This window comes from Ranitomeya variabilis, chromosome 1, assembly GCF_051348905.1.
Source record: "Ranitomeya variabilis isolate aRanVar5 chromosome 1, aRanVar5.hap1, whole genome shotgun sequence".
Classification (NCBI taxonomy): domain Eukaryota; kingdom Metazoa; phylum Chordata; class Amphibia; order Anura; family Dendrobatidae; genus Ranitomeya; species Ranitomeya variabilis.
The window spans coordinates 259740561-259766501 of record NC_135232.1 but is presented as its reverse complement, the minus strand read 5'-3'; the positions used below and the strand labels follow the sequence as shown (position 1 = coordinate 259766501).

Below are 25941 nucleotides of genomic sequence, written 5' to 3'. Positions count from 1 at the left end.
GTTCTTCAAAGTAGCCACCTTATGCTTTGATGACTGCTTTGCACACTCTTGGCATTCTCTTGATGAGCTTCAAGAGGTAGTCACCGGGAATGGACTTCCAACAATCTTGAAAGAGTTCCCAGAGATGCTTAGCACTTGTTGGCCCTTTTGTCTTCACTCTGCGGTCCAGCTCACCCCAAACCATCTCCAATGAGTTCAGGTCTGGTGACTGTGGAGGCCAGGTCATCTGGCGTAGCACCCCATCACTCTCTTTCTTGGTCAAATAGCCCTTACACAGCCTGGAGGTGTGTTTGGGGTCATTGTCCTGTTGAAAGATAAATGACGGTCCAACTAAACGCAAACCAGATGGAATAGCATGCCACTGCAAGATGCTGTGGTAGCCATGCTGGTTCAGTATGCCTTCAATTTTGAATAAATCTTCAACAGTGTCACCAGAAAAGCACCCCCACACCATCACACCTCCTCCTCCATGCTTCACGGTGGGAACCAGGTATGTAGAGTCTATCCGTTCACCATTTCTGCGTTGCACAGACACGGTGTTTGGAACCAAAGTTCTCAAATTTTGACTCATCAGACCAAAGCACAGATTTCCACTGGTCTAATGTCCATTCCTTGTGTTCTTTAGCCCAAACAAGTCTCTTCTGCTTGTTGCCTGTCCTTAGCAGTGGTTTCCTAGCAGCTATTTTACCATGAAGGCCTGCTGCACAAAGTCTCCTCTTAACAGTTGTTGTAGAGATGTGTCTGCTGTAAAACTCTGTGTGGCATTGACCTGGTCTCTAATCTGAGCTGCTGTTAACCTGTGATTTCTGAGGCTGGTGACTCGGATAAACTTATCCTCAGAAGCAGAGGTGACTCTTGGTCTTCCTTTCCTTGGGCGGTCCTCATATGAGCCAGTTTCTTTGTAGCGCTTGATGGTTTTTGCCACTACACTTGGGGACACTTTCAAAGTTTTCCCAATTTTTCGTACTGACTGACCTTCATTTCTTAAAGTAATGATGGCCACTTGTTTTTCTTTGCTTAGCTGCATTTTTCTTGCCATAATACAAATTCTAACAGTCTATTCAGTAGGACTATCAGCTGTGTATCCACTAGACTTCTGCACAACACAACTGATGATCCCAGCCCCATTTATAACGCAAGAAAGCCTACTTATTAAACCTGACAGGGCAAACCTGTGAAGTGAAAACCATTTCCGGTGACTACGTCTTGAAGCTCATCAAGAGAATGTTAAGAATGTGCAAAGCAGTCATCAAAGCAAAAGGTGGCTACTTTGAAGAACCTAGAATATAAGACATAATTTCAGTTGTTTCACACTTTTTTGTTAAGTATATAATTTCACATTTGTTAATTCATAGTTTTGATGCCTTCAGTGTAAATGTACAATTTTCATAGTCTTGAAAATACAGAAAAATCTTCAAATGAGAAGGTGTGTCCAAACTTTTGGTCTGTACTGTATATAACTTTTTTCCTTTTTAGGGGACATGAAGATGTGAGTGATTTTACTATGTACTGCAATGCTACAGTATTGCAGAATTTGAAAGAAAATACCTGAATTTAAAAAAAATATATTTATAGAGCTTAGACAAACAATAAAGAGAAAGTTGATACAATGTCAAAAGCCCAAAAACATGAACAGAATAACAAAAAATATCCTCTATAAGACACAATATACGGTTGTGCTCAAAAGTTTACATACCCTGGCATCATTTTTGCTTTCTTGGCCTTTTTTGAGAGAATATGAAAGATAACACCAAAACTTTTTCTCCACTCATGGTTAGTGGTTGGGTGAAGCCATTTATTGTCAAACTACTGTGCTTTCTCTTTTTAAATCATAATGACAACCCAAAACATCATTATGACCCTGATCAACAGTTCACATACCCTGGTGATTTTGGCCTGATAACATGCACAGAAGTTGACACAAATGAGTTTGAATGGCTACTAAAGGTGACCTCTTTGCTTGTATTCAGTGAGTGTCCATAAAAGCTGAGTGAGTTTCTGGGATCCAGTCAGACTCTTGCATCTTTCATCCTGCCACTGACGTTTCTGGATTGTGAGCCATGGAGAAAGCAAAATAATTGTCAGCGGATCTATAGGAAAAGGAAGTTGAACTGTATAAAACAGGAAAGGGATACAAAAAGATATCCAAGGAATTGATAATGTCAGTCAGCAGCGTTCAAACTATTATCAAATGGAAAATAAGGGGCTCTGTAAAAACAATACCACAGGTAGACGAACAAAGATGTCATCCACAGCTTACTGGAAAATTGTTCGGGATGCAAAGAGAACCCCACAAATAATAGCTGAAATACTGGACTCTCTGAAAACTAGTGGTGTGGCTGTTTCAAGATTCACAATAAGGAGGCACTTGAAGAAAAATGGGCTGCATGGTTGAGTCGCCAGAAGAAAGTCATTACTGTGCAAATGCCACAAAGTATCTCGCCTACAATACACAGAACAGCATAGAGACAAGCCTCGAAACTTCTGGAACAAGGTAATTTGGCGTGATGAGACCAAAATTGAACTTTTTGGCCACAACCATAAACGTTATATTTGGAGAGAGGTCATCAAGGCCTATGATGAGAGGAACACCATTCCTACTGTAAAGCACGAAGGTGGATCACTGATGTTTTGGGGATGTGTGAGCTACAAAGGCACAGGAAACTTGTTCAAAGTTGAAGGAAAGATGAATGCAGCATGTTATCAGCAAATACTGGAGGCAAATTTGCAATCATCAGCCTGGAAGCTGTGCATGGAACGTACTTGGACGTTCCAACATGACAATGATCCAAAACACAAGGCCAAATCGATCTGTCATTGGCTACAGCAGAACAAAGTGAAGGTTCTGGAGTGGCCATCTCAGTCTCCTGACCTCAATATCATTGAGCCACTCTGGGGAGATCTCAAGCGCGCAGTTCATGCTAGACAACCCAGAAATTTACCAGAAATGATGGCTTTTTGCCAAGAAGAATGGGCAGCTTTACCATCTGAGAAAATAAAGAACCTCATCCACAACCACCACAAAAGACTTCAAGCTGTCATTGATGTTAGAGGGGGCAATACACGGTATTAAGAAATGGGGTATGTGAACTTTTGATCAGGGTCATTTGGATGTTTTGGGTTGTCATTATGATTTAAAAAGACAAAACACAGTAGTTTGACAATAAATGGCTTCACCCAACCACTAACCATAAGTGGAGAAAAAGTTTTGGTGTTATCATTCATATTCTCTGAAAAAAGGCCAAGAAAGCAAAAATTCTGCTGGGTATATAAACTTTTGAGCAGAGATGTATATATATATACTCACTACCGTTCCAAACTTTAGGGTCACTTAGAAATGTCCTTATTTTTTAAAGAAAAGCACAGTTTTTCCAATGACGCTAAGATTAAATGATTCAGAAATACGCTCTATACATTGTTAATGTGGTAAATGACTATTCTAGCTACAAACATCTGGTTTGTAGTGCAGTAGCTTTATAGATGTTGTGATGCTGCGTAAGCAACTGTACACAGTGAAGAGGCAGTGACCCACAAAGTTCCAACACAAAGTCTCTTTAATGTTTTTCCTCACAGCATTAAAGTCCCAATTCACACACAAGTGCATATCATTTCAGTGCATATAACTTCAGTGTATATTATCAGTGTTCAATTCACCCTAGTTCATAGCATTACATATCATATGGCTTTTAGATTGCACTCCCTAAACTCGCCAGACCTCTTCTTGTCCAGTATCCATGGGGCGACCGCACGCCATATTACAGTCTCTATACACAGCCTCATATGTTGCAGATACTATACATGCCAGCACTCCTCTGACTAGTTCCCGTGGGTGTCCTGCATCACTGTATCACAGTCTCTCTACTCACACAGCCATACACAGTCCAGGATATCCTCCGGATAGCAGCTGGGTACCATATCCATCTGTTTGCAATCATTGCACATGCTAGTCCTCCTTCGGGCACAGGACATCCACCTCCGAGCACAGGACTGTCCACATCTGACTATTTTGGGCACAGGACATCCACCCCGGGCACAGGACTGTCCACATCAGACTCCTTCGGGCACAGGACATCCACCTCCAGGCACAGAACTGTCCACACACCTGATACACCCATACCCCTTACTGCAGGGCTTTTAACACACAAGCCTGTGGCCTTCAGCCACATTGAATACCCAGACCAGAAATCTGTGACTCCCATGCACACCTATGGACTTCATCCATCTCCATGCACAACCTGGGGAGAACACACAGCAACCCCTACCTGTGACACGAGTCACTGCCTTACATTGCAATCACAGCTACACCTGCGTGTTGTGAATTCCGCTCTTGGGCTCCCTCCGGTGGTTGTAAGTGGCACTTTGGTGAGTTCTGCTCTTGGGCTCCCGCCGGTGGTTTTGAATGGAACTGCTGCTCCTTGGATTTAGCAGTCAGCAGCTGCTTCCACTGATCGTCTTTCTGGCTCGGCTATTTATCCTGGCTCTATCCTTCAGCCTTGGCCAGTTGTCAATGGTTCCTGGTTGGATTCACATCTCTGCTTGGATTTCCCTGATATTCTGACCAGTTCAGCAAAGATAAGTCCTTGCTTGTTCTTTTGCTGTCCACATATTGTGGACTTATTCGTTCAGCTCTTTCTATGTTTTTTCTTGTCCAGCTTGTCAATATGGATTTATTCAGTTAAGCTGGAAGCTCTGGGAAGCAGATTTACCCTCCACACCTTTAGTCAGGTGTGGAGATTTTTGTAACCTCTGTGGTGGATTTTTCTAGTTTCTTTTATACTGACCGCACAGTATTCTGTCCTGTTCTATCTAGCTAGACTGGCCTCCTTTTCTACATTCTGATTTCATTCTGCGTATGTCATTTCCCTCTCCACTCACAGTCAATATTTGTGGGGGCTGCCTTTCCTTTGGGGATTTTCTCTGAGGCAAGATAGCTTTCCTGTTTCCATCTTTAGGGGTAGTTAGTCCTCCGGCTGTGACGAGGTGTCTAGGGAGTGACAGGAACATCCCACGGCTACTTCTAGTGTTATGATAAGCTCAGGAACTGCGGTTAGTACAGGTACCACCTCCTCCAGAGCTCGTCCCATGTTGCTCCTAAACCACCAGTTCATAACACCTGCGACTGCTATGCACACCTATGGTCTTCATATGCCTCTGTGCGCATTCTTTGGAGCACAGTCGGCCCCCCTAGCTGTAACAGGGGTCACTGCCTCACAGTGTATAAAGGCCCATTTCCAAGAACCATCACTCCAGTGTTCTTATGGTACTTTGTGTTTGCTAACTGTGTAAGAAGTCTAATGGATGGTTAGAATACCATTGAAAAACCTTGTGCAAGTATGTTAGCACAGCTGAAAACAGTTTGGCTGATTAGAGAACCTATAAACCTGACCTTCCTTTGAGCTAGTTGAGAATCTGGAGCATTACATTAAACTCTCAAAATGGCCAGAAAAGAAGAACTTTCATGTGAAACTCGACAGTCTATTCTTGTTCTTAAAAAAATGAAGGCTATTCCATGCGAGAAATTATTATTATTATTTATTATTATAGCGCCATTTATTCCATGGCGCTTTAACATGTGAGGAAGGGTATACATAATAAAAACAGGTACAATAATCTTGAACAATACAAGTCACAACTGGTACAGGAGGAGAGAGGACCCTGCCCACAAGGGCTCACAATCTACACGGGATGGGTGAGGATACTGTAGGTAAGGATAGAGCTGGTCATGCAATGGTTTGGTCGATCGGTGATTACTGCAGGCTGTAGGCTTGCCGGAAGAGGTAGGTCTTCAGGTTCTTTTTGAAGATTTCGATGGTAGGTGAGAGTCTGATATGTTGTGGTAGAGAGTTCAAGAGCAGGAGTGATGCGCGAGAGAAATCTTGTATGCAATTGTGGGAAGAGGAGATAAGAGGGGAGTAGAGAAGGAGATCTTGTGTGGATCGGAGGTTGTGTGCAGGAAAGTACCGGGAGACGAGGTCACAGTTGGAGACAGGTTGTGGATGGCTTTTTATGTCATGGTTAGGCTTTTGTACTGGAGTCTCTGGGTAATGGGGAGTCAGTGAAGGGATTGATAGAGGGGAGAGGCCGGGGAATAGTGGGGGGAGAGGTGGATTAGTTGGGCAGCTGAGTTTAGAATAGATTGGAGGGGTGCGAGAGTGTTCAAGGGGAGGCCACAGAGCAGGAGGTTACAGTAGTGGAGGCGGGAGATGATGAGGGCATGGACTAGGGTTTTTGCAGATTCTTGGTTTAGGAATGTACGGATCCATGAAATATTTTTGAGTTGAAGGCGGCAGGAAGTGGAAAGGGCTTGGATATGCGGTTTGAAGGAGAGATCAGTGTCAAGGATTACCTTGAGACAGCGAGCTTGTGGGACTGGCGAGAGTGGGCAGCCGTTTACTGTAATGGATAGGTTCATTGAGGGGGGTCGCGTGAGATCGAGGAAAGACAAGGAATTCTGTTTAGTCCATGTTAAGTTTTAGAAATTTAGCATAGAAAAAGGATGAAATAGCGGATAGACATTGAGGGATTCTGGTTAGTAGGGTGGTGATATCTGGTCCAGAGATGTAGATCTGTGTGTCATCAGCATAGAGATGATACTGAAAACCGTGAGATTCTATGAGCTGTCCCAGGCCAAAAGTGTAAATGGAGAAGAGCAGGGGCCCTAGAACTGAACCTTGCAGGACTCCAACAGATAGGGGGCGAGGTGAGGAGGTGGTGTGTGAATGGGAGAAGCTGAATGTTCGGTCAGTTAGGTATGACGAGATCCAGGATAGGGCCAAGTCTGTGATGCCAAGGGATGAGAGGGTCTGTAGTAATAGGGAATGGTCCACTGTGTAAAAGGCAGAGGACCGATCCATGAGGAGGAGGATAGAGTAGTTTCACTTGCTCTTGGCAGTTAATAGGTCATTTGTGACCTTAGGGCAGTTTCAGTGGAGTGGTGTGACTGGAAGCCTGATTGTAAGGGGTCGAAAAGGGAGCAGGAAGATAGATGGGAGGACAGTTCAAGATGGAGGTGTTGTTCCAGTAGTTTTGAGGCATAGGGGAGAAGTGATATAGGGCGATAGCTAGATACAGAGGATGGGTCAAGAGAGGGCTTTTTGAGGATAGGTGTGATTGAGGCATGTTTAAAGCTTGAGGGGAAAACATCAGTTAGTGATAGGTTAAAGAGATGGGTTAGAGTTGGGATGGGATGAAGACTGTGGCGAGGTTTGGGATGAAGTGGGAAGGGATTGGGTCAAGTGCACAGGTGGTGAGATGCGATCCTGAGAGTAGAGTGGAGAGTCGATCTTCTGTAATACTGGAGAAGTTGGTTTTGGAGGTGGAGGGCTGGTAGTTGGGAGGAAGGGCTCTGGGGTTGTCGACTAAAACTGTCTCTGATGTTCTCAATCTTCTGCTTGAAAAATGAGGCAAAGTCTTCAGCTGAGAAGAGTGGGGAGGGAGGAGGTGCTGGGGGATGGAGGAGAGAGTTCAAGGTGTTGAATAACTGTTTAGGGTTGTGAGACAGGGAGGATATGAGAGATGAGAAGTAGGTTTGTTTAGCTGTGGCGAGTGTGGTCTTGAAAGTAGTGAGGGACTGTTTGAATGTGATAAAGTGCTCGTTGGAGTGGGATCATTTCCATCTCCGCTCTGCAGCCCTGGAAGCTCGCCTCAGTTCTTTGGTCAGGCTGTTGTGCCAGGGCTGTCTGTTGATTTTGCAAGCTTTGGTGTGTGAGAGGGGCAAGAGATTCCAAAGCTGCAGCTATTGTGGTGTTATATAGAGCAGCAGCGTCATCCGCATTGTGTAGTGAACTTATGTCTGTGAGAGGGAGGAGGGATTCAGAGAGTGAATGTAGATCAAGTTGTTTAAGATTTCTGCGAGGGTGTGCAAGTTTGTGGGGTGGGGATTGTAGACAAGGAGTGGAGAGGGAATAGAATGTGAGTAGATTGTGGTCAGAAAGAGGAAGAGGTGAGTTAGAGAGGTTAAATAGGGAGCAGAGGCGAGTGTAGATGAGGTCCAGTGTGTGGCCATCTTTTTGAGTGGCTGCAGAAGACCATTGAGTGAGGCCGAAGGAGGAAGTGAGAGATAAAAGTTTAGTGGCAGCTGAGAGGGAAGTGTCAATGGGGATGTTGAAGTCACCCATGATAATAGTGGGGATGTCTGCAGAAAGGAAATGAAGTAGCCAGGTGGTGAAGTGGTCAAAGAAGGTGGTGGCTGGCCCTGGGGGGTGGTAAATGACAGCCAGTTGGAGGTTGGTGGAGGCATAGATGCATAGGAAGGGAGGGTAACAGAGGGTGGCAGTGGGATTGGGGTGAAGGAGCAGTTATCTGACAGGAGAAAACCAACTCCTCCACCATGCTTGCTGCTGGGGCGGGGTATGTGAGAAAGGTGGAAGCCACCATACAAAAGTGCAGCAGGAGAGGCTATGTCAGAAGGGGTGAGCCAGGTTTCGATGATGGCGAGGAAGGAAAGTTTGGTAATAACAAAAAGATCATGGATGTAGGAAAGCTTGTTGCAGACAGAGCGAGCGTTCCACAGAGCTCCTGTTAGTGGGACTGGGGAAGTGGGGGCTGGGCGAATGGGTATAAGATTAGAGAGGTTACGGAAATTTGTGATAGAGCGTATATGGGAGGTAGAACTGACTGTGGGGATGTGGTGAGGAGGACAAGGATTTGGAGAGATATCACCAGCAGTGAGAAGGAGCAGAGAAAGTGTTAGCAGGTGGGAGCAGGAGAGGGCATGAGGTGGCTGTCTGTGCTTGGAGACAGAGGACTGTATGTTAAGGAACAGTTCTGAGGAGGAGGTGAGATGGATGGGGAGGATTGAAGAGGAGATGAACAGTTCTTTACTAGGAGTAGGGAATAGGGGAGTTTGCAGAAAGTGAAGAATTATAGAGATGAAAGTCAAAACAAACAGAAACATTGTTTACAGTGACTGGCCAGTTCCCTTCAGTTCCCTTCGTGTTTAATTCTGGTTTTAATTCTAAATTAATCTTCACTCTTCTAGGACACACTTATAGAAATCACACTGCAGACTGAAGTTATTGCAGACTTGTACTATGCAATATATGTACAACTAAGTGCATTCAGGTGTGAAGCAGAGGAGTGGTCTCTGCTCATCTTGGTCAGAGAATTAAGAGTGGACCAGATGCATACAATCAAGCCAGAGTAAACAACAAATTACCAAGAAACTGAAGATTTCCTATAATGGTGTGTACTACTCCCTTCAGAGGAGAGCACAAACAGGATCTAACCAGAGTAGAAAGAGAAGTGGGAGGCCCCGCTGCACATCTGAGCAGCAAGACAAGTACATTAGAGTCTGTAGTTTGAGAAATCGAAGCCTCACAGGTCCTCAACTGGCAGGTTCATTAAATTGTACACGCAAAACGCCAGTGTCAACATCTACAGTGAAGAGGTGACTCCGGGATGCTTGCCTTCAGGGCAGAGTAGCAAAGAAAAAGCCATATCTGAGACTGGCTAATAAAAGGAAAAGATTAATATGGGCAAGAGAACACAGACATTGGACAGAGGAAGATTGGAAAAAAAGTGTTATGGACAGATGAATCCAAGCTTGATGTTTTTGGATCACACAGAATAACATTTGTGAGACGCAGAACAACAGAAAAGATGATGGAAGAGTGCCTGACGCCATCTGTCAAGCATGGTGGAGGTAATGTGATAGTCTGGGGTTGCTTTGGTGCAGGTAAAGTGGGAGATTTGTACAAGGTAAAAGGGATTTTGAATAAGGAAGCCTATCACACTATTTTGCAATGCCATGCCATACCCTGTGGACAGCGCTTGATTGGAGCCAATTTCATCTGTGGTGATACGCTACCTGAGTGTGTGGGGGACACTCGCTTAGCATGGGATTTAAGCACTCAGGCACGATTTCTCCACTTAAACAGTCTACGCTGGTTTATTATACGTCATAAACCATAAACACAAACAGTTCATTATATATGGCTTATAAATCCTTCAGTGGTCACACTGGTATCCCTCCAGTCACCGGGTGACTGCACAGTTCAGCAATAGTTCTGTTTTCCCCATACCAGTGAGGTGAGGAGGTGGTGTGTGAATGGGAGAAGCTGAATGTTTGGTCAGTTAGGTATGTTCTCTTAGGAACTCCTGCTCCACAGGTAGACTCCACGTCAGTCCAAGGTCCACAACAGAACCGTCCAGGTCGATGGCCTCACAGTGCTTCCAGGATGACTCGTCCAGCCAGGAGCCTCCAACACTGACCATACATCAGGTCCACGGTCTCACAGTCCATACCAGGACAGTCCAACACCGACCGTCTAGGACCTTACACAGGAACCTCACAGGCACATGTGACCCACACCCTGGTCATATTACATACTTGTAACCACTCCCATGGGTGGGAGTGTGGGTGTGTGTGGCTAGTCTGACCCTCCCATCTCTCATGACTAGCCCTGCCAATCTCCCATAAGAACTATGCAATCAGACATGGGACTACAGGTCCCAGCAGACCAACTTACATTCAGATTGACAGCGCAGAGTGACCTCCTCTGCGACACACATACTGGCCATTGATAATCCTGCCAGACTTTCTCTCTTCACCATCATGCCTCCAAGCGCATCTTGAAGCACACACACAGCGCCCCCTGGCTGTAACGTGAGTCACTGCACCACATACCTCCCCCCTTTGTTCAACCCTATTGGGGTGGACATATGACATAAACCCGTGGTTCCGATACCGGGAACCCACGTCACCTTTGATAGGCCTCCCCTGCCCCCAGCGGTCAGTTTGTCGGCCTTGGGCTTCAACCCTTGAGTCACCACCTGTCTGTGTCAGCAGACCCTTTCTGGTCAACCCACTTACAGTTGAGCTGACTGTCTGGTCCGAGACTGACCCGTCACTACTACGTCTGCTACCAGGTCTCCCACCTCGGTCACTCAGCCCTGAGCTAACAGAGGAGTCACTTCTTTGGACTCTTCTATTCTTTAGGGTATCTTTTCGGATCTTCATACCCTGGGTTGGAAGTGGTCGCCATCTTATATTCTGCAGCTGTTTATTAATCTTCAGAAGTTCCAGTCTTAGCTGCTCTATCTCCTTTAGATACGTCACCCGTTACTCAAGAAGCATTCGAATGTTCCTGAGGCTATTTACTGAGCCAATTACAACAAATGGAACCATCTCATCTTCACCAGTTACCTGGACTTCGCCAACATCTGGAATCCTGACTCTTGCCACACCGGATCTATTCACCAGGTCCTGCATCACTTTTCCAAACCTACCAATGATTTTCCCCACCAGACTTCTGGGTACGCGAACGACGTCTTCCACAAAGCCCAGCCGACTTTGCGCTTTCCTGGCATGCTCCAAACGTCGAGCTGCTTCCTTGTTTCTCAACAGGATAATTTGTTTCATGCGAAGACATTGTAGGTGCATATCCTTCAGGATAGCCAACCGCTTCACTGTGACTTCCTTAGTTGACAGTATCACCAACTGTTTCGTCTCTGGGACCCAGTTCACACTATTCGCTTCGATCCCCTTCTTAAAGGCCTCATGCACACCTTCACCGGTACAGGCTTCCTGCACCTCTTCGGGTACATCCATCACACACTTGAATAGCGGGGTCTCATTCTCTTCATGGACGGGGCGCTCCCGTTTTACCTCGGACCTTTCCATCAAGACATCTGCCGCGACCGGACAACTGTCTTGTTCTGCTTTTAGCGCCAATTCTTCCTCCACTTCACACTTCTCAACATTCCTTGCCAAGATGGACATCTGCAGCTCCGCCTTGTTATCACTCGGGCATGGCTGCTGTACATCTCTGACCCGTAACTTCTCCTCTGGCAGAAGACACCTTACTGCTTCTCGGAGCACTACCACATTTCCGCCTAAGGCCTTATTCGCACTGTGCAATGCTGTCAGGTGACCTCTGAGCTCAGAGACGTCCTTCTCCAGCTCATCCAACCTGTTCACCGCCATTTGTCTCAGGGCCTTTTCTTGTTCCAGATGCCCTTTCAGTGTTTTTAATTCGGCCTGTAAATCTGCCACCATTTCCTTCTCAAGAGATAATCCATTAGCGACTTCCTGGAACCGCTGTGCTTCCTTCGCTACCAGCTGGGCCTTGACTGCTGAGAGCTCGGACTCCAGGTGACGCACCTGATCCAGCTGCGCAGAGTTGGCGACTTCCATACTCGCCACCTTCAAACTTTCCTTTGCCAGCTGTTGATAGACCTTTTCACGCTCTTTTTCCAAGCTTTGTACGTGCACTTCTACCTGGCGAAAGCTGTCGACTTGCTCTTTCCATGTGCACATTTCCTTGGTCAGCTTGTCAACTTTATCCTCTAGTTGTCGGGTGATAGCGGTAGAATTAGACAGCTTCTCCTGCAGGCTCTCTATTTTATTTTGGAGTTGTTCTCCAACTGCGATACCAGCTGTTGGAGCCCTACCACCACCATGGGACAGTTTTGCATTTCCCACTTCCTCGGCTACTTCAGTGCTGAGTTTTGTCAAGGACAAAGTGTCTTTTATCTCAAGGACATTATCTTTGTTGGCACCTGTCCCTGTCATCTTGACGTCACCTTGTTGAGCACTTTCGTTCCGCTGTGTCAGTGTTCCTGTCAGCATATCATTGTACTCAGTCCTAGCGGTTGCTACTGACAAGGACATGTCACAGTCACCCCCTGAGTCTGTGTCACACCCCACAGTATAATGAACCCTCAAGTTCCTTTCTAATAGGGTGTCAGCTTCACAGATTTCATTTCCCACATCACTGTCAGTCATTTTGGGGTACACGTCAGGTGACATCATGTCGGTAAGTTGGGCAGACGAACCCTTCACACTGGTCACCCCGATGTCTGACCCGTCAATTCTGGGATGTATTTCTGACTTAACATATGCCCCTGCAACAACAGAGAGACTTCCATCCTCCTGCTGTAGAGGAACACCTTCCTTCCACAAATCCAAGAACAACTTACAGTCCCGGCCTACTATGACCGGACAAGGTAAGTTTGGAACTATGGCGGCCTTCAGACTTGAATGGCCCCTGTCCGTCTCGAGTTGCACCCAGGCCACTGAATAAATCTTAGTGTCCCCATGGATGCATGTGACCTCAATCTTCCTTTCAGATATTACAAATTTATGCTCTACAGCCCTTACCAGGGTCACCGGGCTCCCCGAATCAACCAGACCAAAAACATCCTCTACATCTGCGTTTAACTCTAGAACACACCCACGCAGCTTCTTACCAGGAGGGTAGTTCACATGGCAAATTGGACACACATAGTACCATTGTGTCTGGCAACAGTCCGTTTGTGCCACCCCTTTAGTTTCAGGAGGCTCCACCCCTTTTGGGCCTCTGCTCTCTTTACCAGCCCCTTAAGGGACTCCACCCCCTTTTGGACACCAACTCCCTTTTTGGATGCCGCCCCTTTTTGGGACTCCGCCCCCTTTTGGGCAACCATCCCTGATTGGGTTTTCCGCACCATTTTTGGGACACTACACAACGGTATTCTCCGGCACTTCACACAGTACAGGGAAAAACATGTCTCTTTGGGTCGCACTGGCCCTTTCAGAGTCTGCAAACAAAAAAAAAATATGTTTTTTTTTTTCAACTCTTCACCAGCTCCTGCTGGCAATCACAAGCCGCTACTGCTGAACCTCTTGCTGCAACTGCAGCTACGCTCCACAAGGCTCTGCACGGCTCCACCGCAAACTTTGTGACCCCGCTGAGCCACAGCAAGATGCTTGTCACCTTCGTGACCCCGCCGAGCCACAGCAAACTTCGTGACCTCACCGAGCCACAGCAAACTTCGTGACCCCACTGAGCCACAGCAAGCTGACTTGAGAAAAAAAAAACTTCACAGTCTCTCACTGACCCAGTGAGCACAGACTCCTGTCTGATACACACGGTTGTCAGACCATTTACTCCTCTGGCTCAGATCAGCCAGCGCTGCAACATGTGCTTCTTGGACCGTTGCCCGCATTCGAAACACCAAATGTGGTGATACGCTACCTGAGTGTGTGGGGGACACTCGCTTAGCATGGGATTTAAGCACTCAGGCACGATTTCTCCACTTAAACAGTCTACGCTGGTTTATTATACATCATAAACCATAAACACAAACAGTTCATTATATATGGCTTATAAATCCTTCAGTGGTCACACTGGTATCCCTCCAGTCACCGGGTGACTACACAGTTCAGCAATAGTTCTGTTTTCCCCATACCAGGGGTTACCTCTTAGGAACTCCTGCTCCACAGGTAGACTCCACGTCAGTCCAAGGTCCACAACAGAACCGTCCAGGTCGATGGTCTCACAGTGCTTCCAGGATGACTCGACCAGCCAGGAGCCTCCAACACTGACCATACATCAGGTCCACGGTCTCACAGTGCTTCCAGGACTTCAGTCCATACCAGGACAGTCCAACACTGACCGTCTAGGACCTTACACAGGAACCTCACAGGCACATGTGACCCACACCCTGGTCACATTACATACTTGTAACCACTCCCATGGGTGGGAGTGTGGGTGTGTGTGGCTAGTCTGACCCTCCCATCTCTCATGACTAGCCCTGCCAATCTCCCATAAGAACTATACAATCAGACGTGGGACTACAGGTCCCAGCAGACCAACTTACATTCAGATTGACAGCGCAGAGTGACCTCCTCTGCGACACACATACTGGCCATTTATAATCCTGCCAAACTTTCTCTCTTCACCATCATGCCTCCAAGCGCATCTTGAAGCACACACACAGTGCCCCCTGGCTGTAATGTGAGTCACTGCACCACACATCCTACAACAGGACAATGACCCAAAGCACACCTCCAAATTATGCAAGAACTATTTAGGGAAGAAGCAGGCAGCTGGTATTCTATCTGTAATGGAGTGGCCAGTGCAGTCACCAGATCTCAACCCCATTGATCTGTTGTGGTAGTAGCTTGACCGTATGGTACGGAAAAAGTGCCCATCAAGCCAAAACAACTTGTGGGAGGGGATTCTGGAAGCATGGGGTGAAATTTCTCCAGATTACCTCAGCAAATTAACTGCTAGAGTGACAAAGGTCTGCAATGCTGTAATTGCTGCAAAGGGAGCATTCTTTGATGAAAGCAAAGTTTGAACCTTGTCAATGTCTGGACCAGATTTTCAATTCATTTGGCAACTCATTTGATTAATAAAAGTATGAATTTTCATGGAAAAACAAAATGATCTGGGTGACCCTAAACTTTGGAACTGTAGTGTATATACTCAATCCACAAGTCCCCACTTACGTCCATCATCTATTAATGGAAATATAGGGAGTTTCCTTATTACTGGTGGCACAAAGGCTCTGAATAAGCGAAATGGCACTTGCCCCCAATAGAAATTCAGCAATTTATGTGCTTCCAAATACTCCCTCCCTTCTGAGCCCCAGTGTGCCTAATCCACATTTAGAGTCTACATGTTTGGCATTTCTGTAGCAATGACAGCCCACCTAATTTACAGCTGTATGAGCTGAGCACAATGTACAGGTCACTACAACGGCACTTTGCAATTTTCACTCAGCAACATCCACTGCTGCTTGTTTCTGGACAACACTCATGGAGTCAAAATCATCACTACACCCGTAGATAGGGGGTATAATTTCCAAAATGGGGTAACTTGAAGGGGATTCTGCTATTCTAGCACTTAGGGGCTCAGTATATGGAGTCTGCAAACTATTCTAGGAAATTCTGTGCTCCTTGATGCATCCTGTATAACAGTACTGCTTGTCCATATGGCGAGACTCGAGGGGGACAGAGCGCTATTTGCCAATAGCTAAGCAGTACGTATGGCTAAGCAGTACTGTACATTTGGGGTATTTCTATATTCAGCAAAAATTGTGGGACACATTTTGGTACTGTTTTTACCCTTTTACCCATTTCCCAATGTGAAAATGTAAAATCTGGGGCTAAAACAAAATTTTAGTGGTAAAAGTATAATTATTTTTTTCTTCATTTCTCAATGGTATCAAATTCTGTGTCCCACCTGTGGTGTCAATATGATCACTGTTCCCCTAGATGGATTAATTGAGAAGTGTAGTTTGTAAAATGGGGTCTGTTATGGGGGGGTTCTGCTGTCCTGGCACCTCAGGGGCTCTGGCAATGTGACATGGAACCCTCAAATCGGTCCAGCAAAATGTGAACTCCGAGATGGCACTTTTTCCCTTCTGAGCTTTGCAATGGGCCTCACAAGTACCGTATTTTTCAGATTATAAGAAGCTCTGGATTATAAGACGCACCCCAAATTTTGAGGAGAAAAATAGGAAATTGTTAAAAAAAAAATAAAAATGGTGGTGCTTGTTATAATCCATGCATCTTATTGCTTACTGGGGGGTGGTGGCTGTGGTGAAGTGGGGTCCCAGGGTCGCTGCTGGAGTAGGCAGGAGTGGGGTGATGCTGCAGGCCACAGTCTGAGATGAGGGGGTGTCCCGATGTGCGGCGCTTTGCTGCGAGTGTCCGTTGCTGCTGCAGGGGGTGTCTGGTGCTGCAGCAGGGGTGTCCAGCGCTGCTGCGGGGGTGTCTGGCGTTGCTGCAGGTGTCTCCGGTACTGCGGGGGCTCTGCTGACATTTTGTGAAAGGCCAGAGCCCCCACAGTTCCATGGTTTCCTATGTTGTGGGCTCCGGGAAAATGGAGATCTCGGCACCAAGATCTCAGGAGATGGAAAATTGGTATAGATTAAGTCATCCCTCTGGATAAAGAACTTTTGACAAGTTTTGACCTTTATTTTTTCAAAAAAGAAAAAGATACTCCAGCTTTATTGGTGTGATTGGAAGTCTCCTCTCATCATCGGAAGAAGGATGTGAGTGTGATGGCTCGACTCCAAGGCTCGATCTGGTGACCTTTGGCTGTGGGTCAGTTTCCCTCTCTTTTGGACCACAGTCAGTGTTGTCTCTGTCTAACTGCTGATTATGCAGGTTATTTTCTCCTTGTGGTTTGTTCTATCACATCTTGGGAGGGGCTATTTATACTGGCACATGCAGTCTTTGCTGGCTATATTCCAAGCTGGATGGATGTTTGGAGTCCTGGTTCCCCAGTAAAGGATTATCTTGCTGAGGTTTGTTTGCGTATTCCCCTTCTAAGCACTTTTCCCATTTTGTTACATTCAGCATCTGGAGGTTTTCACATAAACCAAAGGTCTTTTTGGGTTCCTTTCTTATAATTCCGTCTTTCATGTATGACTATGTAAAGACATCTTTAGCCTTGTGTTTCACCCTTTAGCTGTGTTCACTACGTTCTGTTGTTGTTTTGAGATACACTCTGTGTGTAGTTGAGTGTGCAGTTAAGGACACTCAGGGACAGCCAGAATTGAGTGGGGGTGCTATTGGTTAATTTTAGAATGCCAAACTCCATGGTCAGGCAGGGACAAATTATTGAAAAACCAGAAAAAGCGTACTATCCTTAAAACGATATTTTATTATTAAATTGTCTAAAATCCCAATAGATAAAACTCAAATGTATGCAATCAACATCAGCCAACTGGGTTGGGTAAGCTAGAAAAATAGGGAGAAAATAACAGATATGCCTGACACAGTCCCTGTAGGTGGCCCTAAAGTGTCTTAAACCTACCTACCAGCGGAGGTTGGCACCCTAGATTTCGATATGGCGCCCCCGCTCACCGTCGACTGTCCCTCCTTACCCTAGTAGGGTCCTACTTGCTACCCACACCCAGGTACCCACAGACATACACACACAAATTGACCAATAGGTCACACTAACCAAAAAACGTGAAAAAGTGAAAAAAGAAAAAAAGTGAACGAAAAATTCTAAAAACACTGCAGACATTGCTGCATAAATGCACTAAATAGCATGTACCCCACAGTTACCTCAAAAAGATTTTTTTGAAAAAATAGATAGTGCAGAGCTATGGGGTACAGCCGGGCACAGTTGGAGTGTGCTCAGTAAAATATTCGGAGGTCATAAGTAGTGAAACCTCTAATAGATGTAACAATAGGTCACTGTCTTTGTTAGTGGTTGATGACCTAAAAATCTTAGACAGACCAATAAAGCTAATGTACAGAGTGGATCCCTAAGCAAGATAGCACCCCTCCGAAAAGGTTAGCAGATATATGAGTACACTCAATGGATGTAAATATGTTGTTGGGTGATATAGATATTACACCCTAAATTGTCCAAAAATAAACAGAACAAAATATTCAACAAAAACCAAAAAACAAAATAAACCCAAATGAAAAGATTATCTGCCTTATAGGGTATCACATGTAGTATTTCTCATTTAGTTTAAGGGCTAATGCACATCAGTATACAGAAACGACTGAGAACCATCCCTATATTAGATGATCTGGTAAACTTTTATTGTTATGAGTAGCATAATAGTCTGCACTCTAGATGCCATCCGAGTTCCGCATCTTATACCATAGAAAAAATCAGCAAAATATTGAACAAAATCAGAAAAAAAGAAAAAAACACAAAACAAATTGGTATCACATATAGTGTCTCTCAATTGCGTTAGATTAGTGCATCTACAAGCCCCCCCAAAAAATATAAGGCCAATCCCATTATAGGATATCACATATAGTATTTCTCATTTGGTTTAAGGGCTAATGCACGTCAGAGTACAGAAACAGCTGAGAGCCATCCCTCATTACCCTCTCTATAATGGATAATCTGATACACTTTTGTTGCTGTCAGTAACACATTAGTCTGCACTCTAGATGCCATACGAGTTCCGCATCTCATACCAAAGAAAAAATTAGCAAAATATTAAACAGAATCAGAAAAAAGAAAGAAACACAAAATAACTTGGTATCACATAAAGTGTCTCTCAATAGCGTTAGATTAGTGCCTTATAGGGTATCACATATAGTATTTCTCATTTAGTTTAAGGCCTAATGCACATCAGTATACAAAAACGACTGAGAACTATCCCTCATTACCCTCTCTATATTAGATGATCTGGTACACTTTTATTGTTATGAGTAGCATATTAGTCTGCACTCTAGATGCCATCCAAGTTCCGCATCTTATACCATAGAAAAAATCAGCAAAATATTAAACAAAATCAGAAAAAAGAAAGAAACACAAAACAAATTGGTATCACATATAGTGTCTCTCAATTGCGTTAGGTTAGTGCATCTACAGGCCCAAAATATCTAAGGCCAATCCCTTATAGGATATCACATATAGTATTTCTCATTTGGTTTAAGGGCTAATGCACATCAGAGTACAGAAACAACTGAGAGCCATCCCTCTTTACCCTCTCTATAATGGATAATCTGGTACACTTTTGTTGGTGTCAGTAACACATTAGTCTGCACTCTAGATGCCATACGAGTTCCGCATCTCATACCAAAGGAAAAATTTTACCAAAATATAACAAAATCAGAAAAAAGAAAGAAACACAAAATAAATTGGTATCACATAAAGTGTCTCTCAGTAGCGTTAGATTAGTGCAACTACAAGCCCAAAATATCTGAGGCCAATCCCTCATTGCTGTCCTATAGGCAAGTGCTGTACTTGGTCTGTCTTGACAAAAAAACTTATCTGAGTAGGTGACATGTTCAGTCCCATCTCGCCATCCCTACGCGTTTCGCCCCTTCCCAGTTTAGGGGCTCATCAGGGGATAAATTCGGGTATAGCAACAATGGCTTCAGAAGTCTAGCAGCTATGGCTACACAAGTGGATTAATCTGAAGCCATTGTTGCTATACCCGAATTTATCCCCTGATGAGCCCCTAAACTGGGAAGGGGCGAAACGCGTAGGGATGGCGAGATGGGACTGAACATGTCACCTACTCAGATAAGTTTTTTTGTCAAGACAGACCAAGTACAGCACTTGCCTATAGGACAGCAATGAGGGATTGGCCTCAGATATTTTGGGCTTGTAGTTGCACTAATCTAACGCTACTGAGAGACACTTTATGTGATACCAATTTATTTTGTGTTTCTTTCTTTTTTCTGATTTTGTTATATTTTGGTAAAATTTTTCCTTTGGTATGAGATGCGGAACTCGTATGGCATCTAGAGTGCAGACTAATGTGTTACTGACACCAACAAAAGTGTACCAGATTATCCATTATAGAGAGGGTAAAGAGGGATGGCTCTCAGTTGTTTCTGTACTCTGATGTGCATTAGCCCTTAAACCAAATGAGAAATACTATATGTGATATCCTATAAGGGATTGGCCTTAGATATTTTGGGCCTGTAGATGCACTAACCTAACGCAATTGAGAGACACTATATGTGATACCAATTTGTTTTGTGTTTCTTTCTTTTTTCTGATTTTGTTTAATATTTTGCTGATTTTTTCTATGGTATAAGATGCGGAACTCGGATGGCATCTAGAGTGCAGACTAATATGCTACTCATAACAATAAAAGTGTACCAGATCATCTAATATAGAGAGAGTAATGAGGGATAGTTCTCAGTCGTTTTTGTATACTGATGTGCATTAGGCCTTAAACTAAATGAGAAATACTATATGTGATACCCTATAAGGCACTAATCTAACGCTATTGAGAGACACTTTATGTGATACCAAGTTATTTTGTGTTTCTTTCTTTTTTCTGATTCTGTTTAATATTTTGCTAATTTTTTCTTTGGTATGAGATGCGGAACTCGTATGGCATCTAGAGTGCAGACTAATGTGTTACTGACAGCAACAAAAGTGTATCAGATTATCCATTATAGAGGGTAATGAGGGATGGCTCTCAGCTGTTTCTGTACTCTGACGTGCATTAGCCCTTAAACCAAATGAGAAATACTATATGTGATATCCTATAATGGGATTGGCCTTATATTTTTTTTTTGGGCTTGTAGATGCACTAATCTAACGCAATTGAGAGACACTATATGTGATACCAATTTGTTTTGTGTTTTTTTTCTTTTTTTCTGATTTTGTTCAATATTTTGCTGATTTTTTCTATGGTATAAGATGCGGAACTCGGATGGCATCTAGAGTGCAGACTATTATGCTACTCATAACAATAAAAGTTTACCAGATCATCTAATATAGAGATGGTTCTCAGTCGTTTCTGTATACTGATGTGCATTAGCCCTTAAACTAAATGAGAAATACTACATGTGATACCCTATAAGGCAGATAATCTTTTCATTTGGGTTTATTTTGTTTTTTGGTTTTTGTTGAATATTTTGTTCTGTTTATTTTTGGACAATTTAGGGTGTAATATCTATATCACCCAACAACATATTTACATCCATTGAGTGTACTCATATATCTGCTAACCTTTTCGGAGGGGTGCTATCTTGCTTAGGGATCCACTCTGTACATTAGCTTTATTGGTCTGTCTAAGATTTTTAGGTCATCAACCACTAACAAAGACAGTGACCTATTGTTACATCTATTAGAGGTTTCACTACTTATGACCTCCGAATATTTTACTGAGCACACTCCAACTGTGCCCGGCTGTACCCCATAGCTCTGCACTATCTATTTTTTCAAAAAAATCTTTTTGAGGTAACTGTGGGGTACATGCTATTTAGTGCATTTATGCAGCTATGTCTGCAGTGTTTTTAGAATTTTTCGTTCACTTTTTTCTTTTTTCACTTTTTCACGTTTTTTGGTTAGTGTGACCTATTGGTCAATTTGTGTGTGTATGTCTGTGGGTACCTGGGTGTGGGTAGCAAGTAGGACCCTACTAGGGTAAGGAGGGACAGTCGACGGTGAGCGGGGGCGCCATATCGAAATCTAGGGTGCCAACCTCCGCTGGTAGGTAGGTTTAAGACACTTTAGGGCCACCTACAGGGACTGTGTCAGGCATATCTGTTATTTTCTCCCTATTTTTCTAGCTTACCCAACCCAGTTGGCTGATGTTGATTGCATACATTTGAGTTTTATCTATTGGGATTTTAGACAATTTAATAATAAAATATCGTTTTAAGGATAGTACGTTTTTTCTGGTTTTTCAACTTAATATATCCTTTCAATATTCTAGCCGGTTTTCGGGACAAATTATTGTCAGATTAGTGAGTGTTAGGGCTCAGTCATAACATTATAGCCAACCCACTTTGTGTGTTCTGGGATATCAATATGGATCATTTTTGAAACTTGGCCACACAACTACAGGCCTTGTCCCTGGAGGTCGCAGAAATTAGGGACCAACAGCAGCATGCACGTTCGGCCATGATAAACTTACCCAATTGCTTTGATGGAGACAGAAGTAAGTTCTCTATTTTTTCTGCTTCATGTAAGTTACACTTTCCAACAAGTAGGCATTATTTTTCTTTACTCAGTACAGATCCGCAGGCCTGCACTTTTTCCTTGCCGGAGGATTCCCTGTAGTTGGCCTGTGTAGAGGCATTTCTCTTGGCTCTTGGTCTCATTTATGACGACCCTGACGAGGTCACTGCAGCTGAGTCCAAGATGAGTAGATTGGTTCAGGGAGGTCGCAGAGCTGAGGATTAGTGCCCTGAATTCAGAAGTTGGGCTGTGGAGACCTCTTAGAACGACCCTGCTCTCTCAAGTCAGTTCTGCCAGGGTCTGTAGGATCAGATTAAGGGCAGTATGACTTGCAATTCCTGTCAGCAGTCTTTAGAGGAGGCTATGACCTTCCCTATCCATTTAAACAGCTGTCTGAGGGACAGAGACACATTAGAAGGTGTTTTAGTAGAATTTCCATTAGGTTAAACTGGTGAATTCATGCAAATTGTTGCTTACAGTGACCCTAGGAGGGTACGGTACAAGGAGCACCTACTGTTTCTTGTTTATATTTTGGTCGTTCAGGTCACATCATAGTTCAATCTTTTAAGTACATTTAAGTACAACGAATTTCTAAAAGGATAAAAAGGCACTCCTAGCATTACCAGGAAGGAGCCCCGGGTCCTGAGATAACCAACAACAGAGTCGTGACAACTCCTGTTCTAATCTGTGGAACTCGTGGTCCTGGCTAACCAATATCATTGGCTACCGGCAGCCTGCACGGGCTCAAGGCACTCACAACAGTAACACCCAGCCAGGACCCACAATTGTCTGTAACGTGTCGGGGTGTCGGACACATGACACTTGCCTGTGGCTACCATCCTGGGCACTGTTACATGTTCTTTGACACTGGGTGCGAAGTTCTCCCACCGCATAGAATATATGATTGCGCTATCAAATTCATATCCGATTCCAAGATACCTAAGTCTCATTTGTTTAACCCCTCACTTCCTGTGAGGGAGACTTTGAAAGAGTATATATAAAAAGTATGACCAAGGGTCATAAACGACCTTTCACCTCTCTAGTCTCCGTGAAGTTTTTCTCGGTTAAGAAAAAAGATGGAGAGTTGTTTCCTTGCTTGGACTTTAAAAAGATCAATGAAGTTACGGTTCACAATTCCTATCCTTTACCTCTTATTTTGGACCAGTTTACTCAATTAGCTGGTGCTAAATGGTTTTCTAAACTTGATATATAACTAGTGATGGGCTAACCCGTGGATGCTCGGGTCTGGTGGGTTTAGCCGAACATCTGAAAAAAGTTTGGTTTGGGTTCCAGAACGGTACCCGGACCCCATTCATGTCATGATCCAGACCGGGTTTTGAGTCCTGTCTTCCCTTTTCTCGGTCTGATCATGTCAGGGTTTAACTTTTCTTAGCCTCAGCCTGGTCTCAGGTTTGCTATTTAGCCCCGCTGTTTCCTGCAGATCATGGCAGATCATGTCAGTTATAGTTTCTGCCTAGAGCTGCTGTAGCTGACTCTGATTGCTCCCATTTCTCCTGCGTTTGCTGTCTGAACCTGTGTCTATGTTTTCCACTGTTCCCGTCTTGACTCAGTGTTTCCCTTTAGTGTGCAGACTCCGTGGTTTGACATGGCTGGTATCCTGACCTGTTTCTGTCCTTTGTCTTTTGGCTTATCCGCTCCTGACCATTACTGACCCCCTGGCTCGTCTCTGACCGCGAGTTTGCTTATTTCTTTGGTACTGCACTAGAGTCTAGGATTTGACCCGGCTCATTTTGACTATTCTGCTGACACCTGTGGTAGTCTCACTGCTGCACTGCAGGTTAGCTCTGGTTAGGTGCAGACCTGCTTCCCCTCTACTGCCATCAAGTGAAGCCTGCATTGCATCAGCTTGACATTTCAGATGAATAGGGGGCCCGAACATCCATTGTTTGCCACCCTGTAAAACACAGATTCTGATTAGCTGTAAAATCACTACTGCCGGTCAGATGACAGTGTGAGACAGCAGCTGTGACTGGCAGTAAAAAGGTTACCACCGGTCACAGGTGTCGACTCATGAGAGAGTACTACTCCCATCAACCTACGCCTGCTGTCATTGATAACAGCGTGAGCAGGCGCTGGTGATGGGAGAATTGATCAGCCGGTGGCTGTGCTATAAATAAATTTAAAAAATGCCATGGTGTCTCTTTTTTTTTGATAACCAGCACAGGCAAAACTGACAGCTGCGGGCTGCAAACCTCAACTGTCAGCTTTATCATTGCCGATTATCAAGAATAGATGGGTTCTTCTGTTTTTTGTGTTTTTTTTTCAATTATTTAAATAATTAAAAAAATGGTGTGGAGTCCTTCACATATTTGAAAATCAGCCAAGCTAAAGCAAACAGCTGGGGGCTGTATTCTTAAGGTACCGTCACACTAAACAATATCGCTAGCGATCCGTGACGTTGCAGCGTCCTGGCTAGCGATATCGTTCAGTTTGACACGCAGCAGCGATCAGGTTCCTGCTGTGATGTCGCTGGTCGTTGAACAAAGTTCAGAACTTTATTTGGTCGTCAGACCGGCGTGTATCGTCGTGTTTGACACCAAAAGCAACGATACCAGCGATGTTTTACACTGGTAACCAGGGTAAACATCGGGTTACTAAGCGCAGGGCCGCGCTTAGTAACCCGATGTTTACCCTGGTTACCAGTGTAAAATGTAAAAAAAATAAACAGTACATACTTACATTCACGTCCCCTGCCGTCTGCTTCCTGCACTGACTGAGCGCCGTAAAGTGAAAGTGAAAGTACAGCACAGCGGTGACGTCACCGCTGTGCTGTTAGGGCCGGCGCTCAGTCAGTCCAGGAAGCGGACGGCAGGGGACGGGAATGTAAGTATGTAGTGTTTGTTTTTTTTACATTTTACGCTGGTAACCAGGGTAAACATCGGGTTACTAAGCGGGGCCCTGCGCTTAGCAACCCGATGTTTACCCTGGTTACCCGGGGACCTCGGCATCGTTGGTCGCTGGAGAGCGGTCTGTGTGACAGCTCTCCAGCGATCAAACAGCGACGCTGCAGCGATCGGCATCGTTGTCGCAATCGCTGCAGCGTCGCTTAATGTGACGGTACCTTTAGACTGGTAAGGGGCCATGGATATTGGTCTCCCCACAGCTGACCAAAAAAGGAGCATCTATTAGATAAGCCAATTCTGGTGCTATGCCCAGCTCCTCCCACTTACCCTGGTGCGGTGGCAAGTGGGGTACTATTTATGGGGTTGATGTCAGCTGTTTTATGGCTACTGACATCAAGCCCCCAGGTTAGTAATGAAGAGGTAAAAGAAGAAATGGACAGCACCACAGCAATTGTGACAGAACAGCTTACGTGTTTATTCTGCCATCTGCAGATGGCAGAATAAACACGTAAGCTGTTCTGTCACAATTGCTGTGGTGCTGTCCATTTCTTCTTTTGCATTTGGACTTTATACTGGGATGGATCCCCTGGTGTGGACGGGCACCCTGTTGTCCATAGAGACGTTATTAATTTAGGGTGCGGCCTGACTTCCAATTTTTTATTTTTAGTAATGAAGAGGTGTCTATAGGTCACGCCCATTACTAACGCCATAGTTAGATTGTAAAAACGACACAGCCGGAATAAAATTCTTTAATTGAAATAATGACACAGACTCCTTTATTTTAAATAAAATAAAAAAGCACAGTTACATACACCTTTACACCTAATTCTTTAAAGTCCATATCACCTGTAAAAAAAAGAAAATAATAAACTATATACTCAGCTTTACACCTAATCCACCGATGCCAATGTCCTCTGGAAAAAAATAAAAATAAATAAACAATCATATCTCTC

The 25941-nt window shown here is 44.5% G+C and overlaps 1 protein-coding gene across 1 annotated transcript in view; it reads right to left on the bottom strand.

The window, feature by feature from the left end:
* Window positions 1-25941, bottom strand: part of GNB1L (G protein subunit beta 1 like) — a 716249-nt gene that overhangs the window by 667702 nt on the left and 22606 nt on the right. The window lies entirely within an intron of this gene.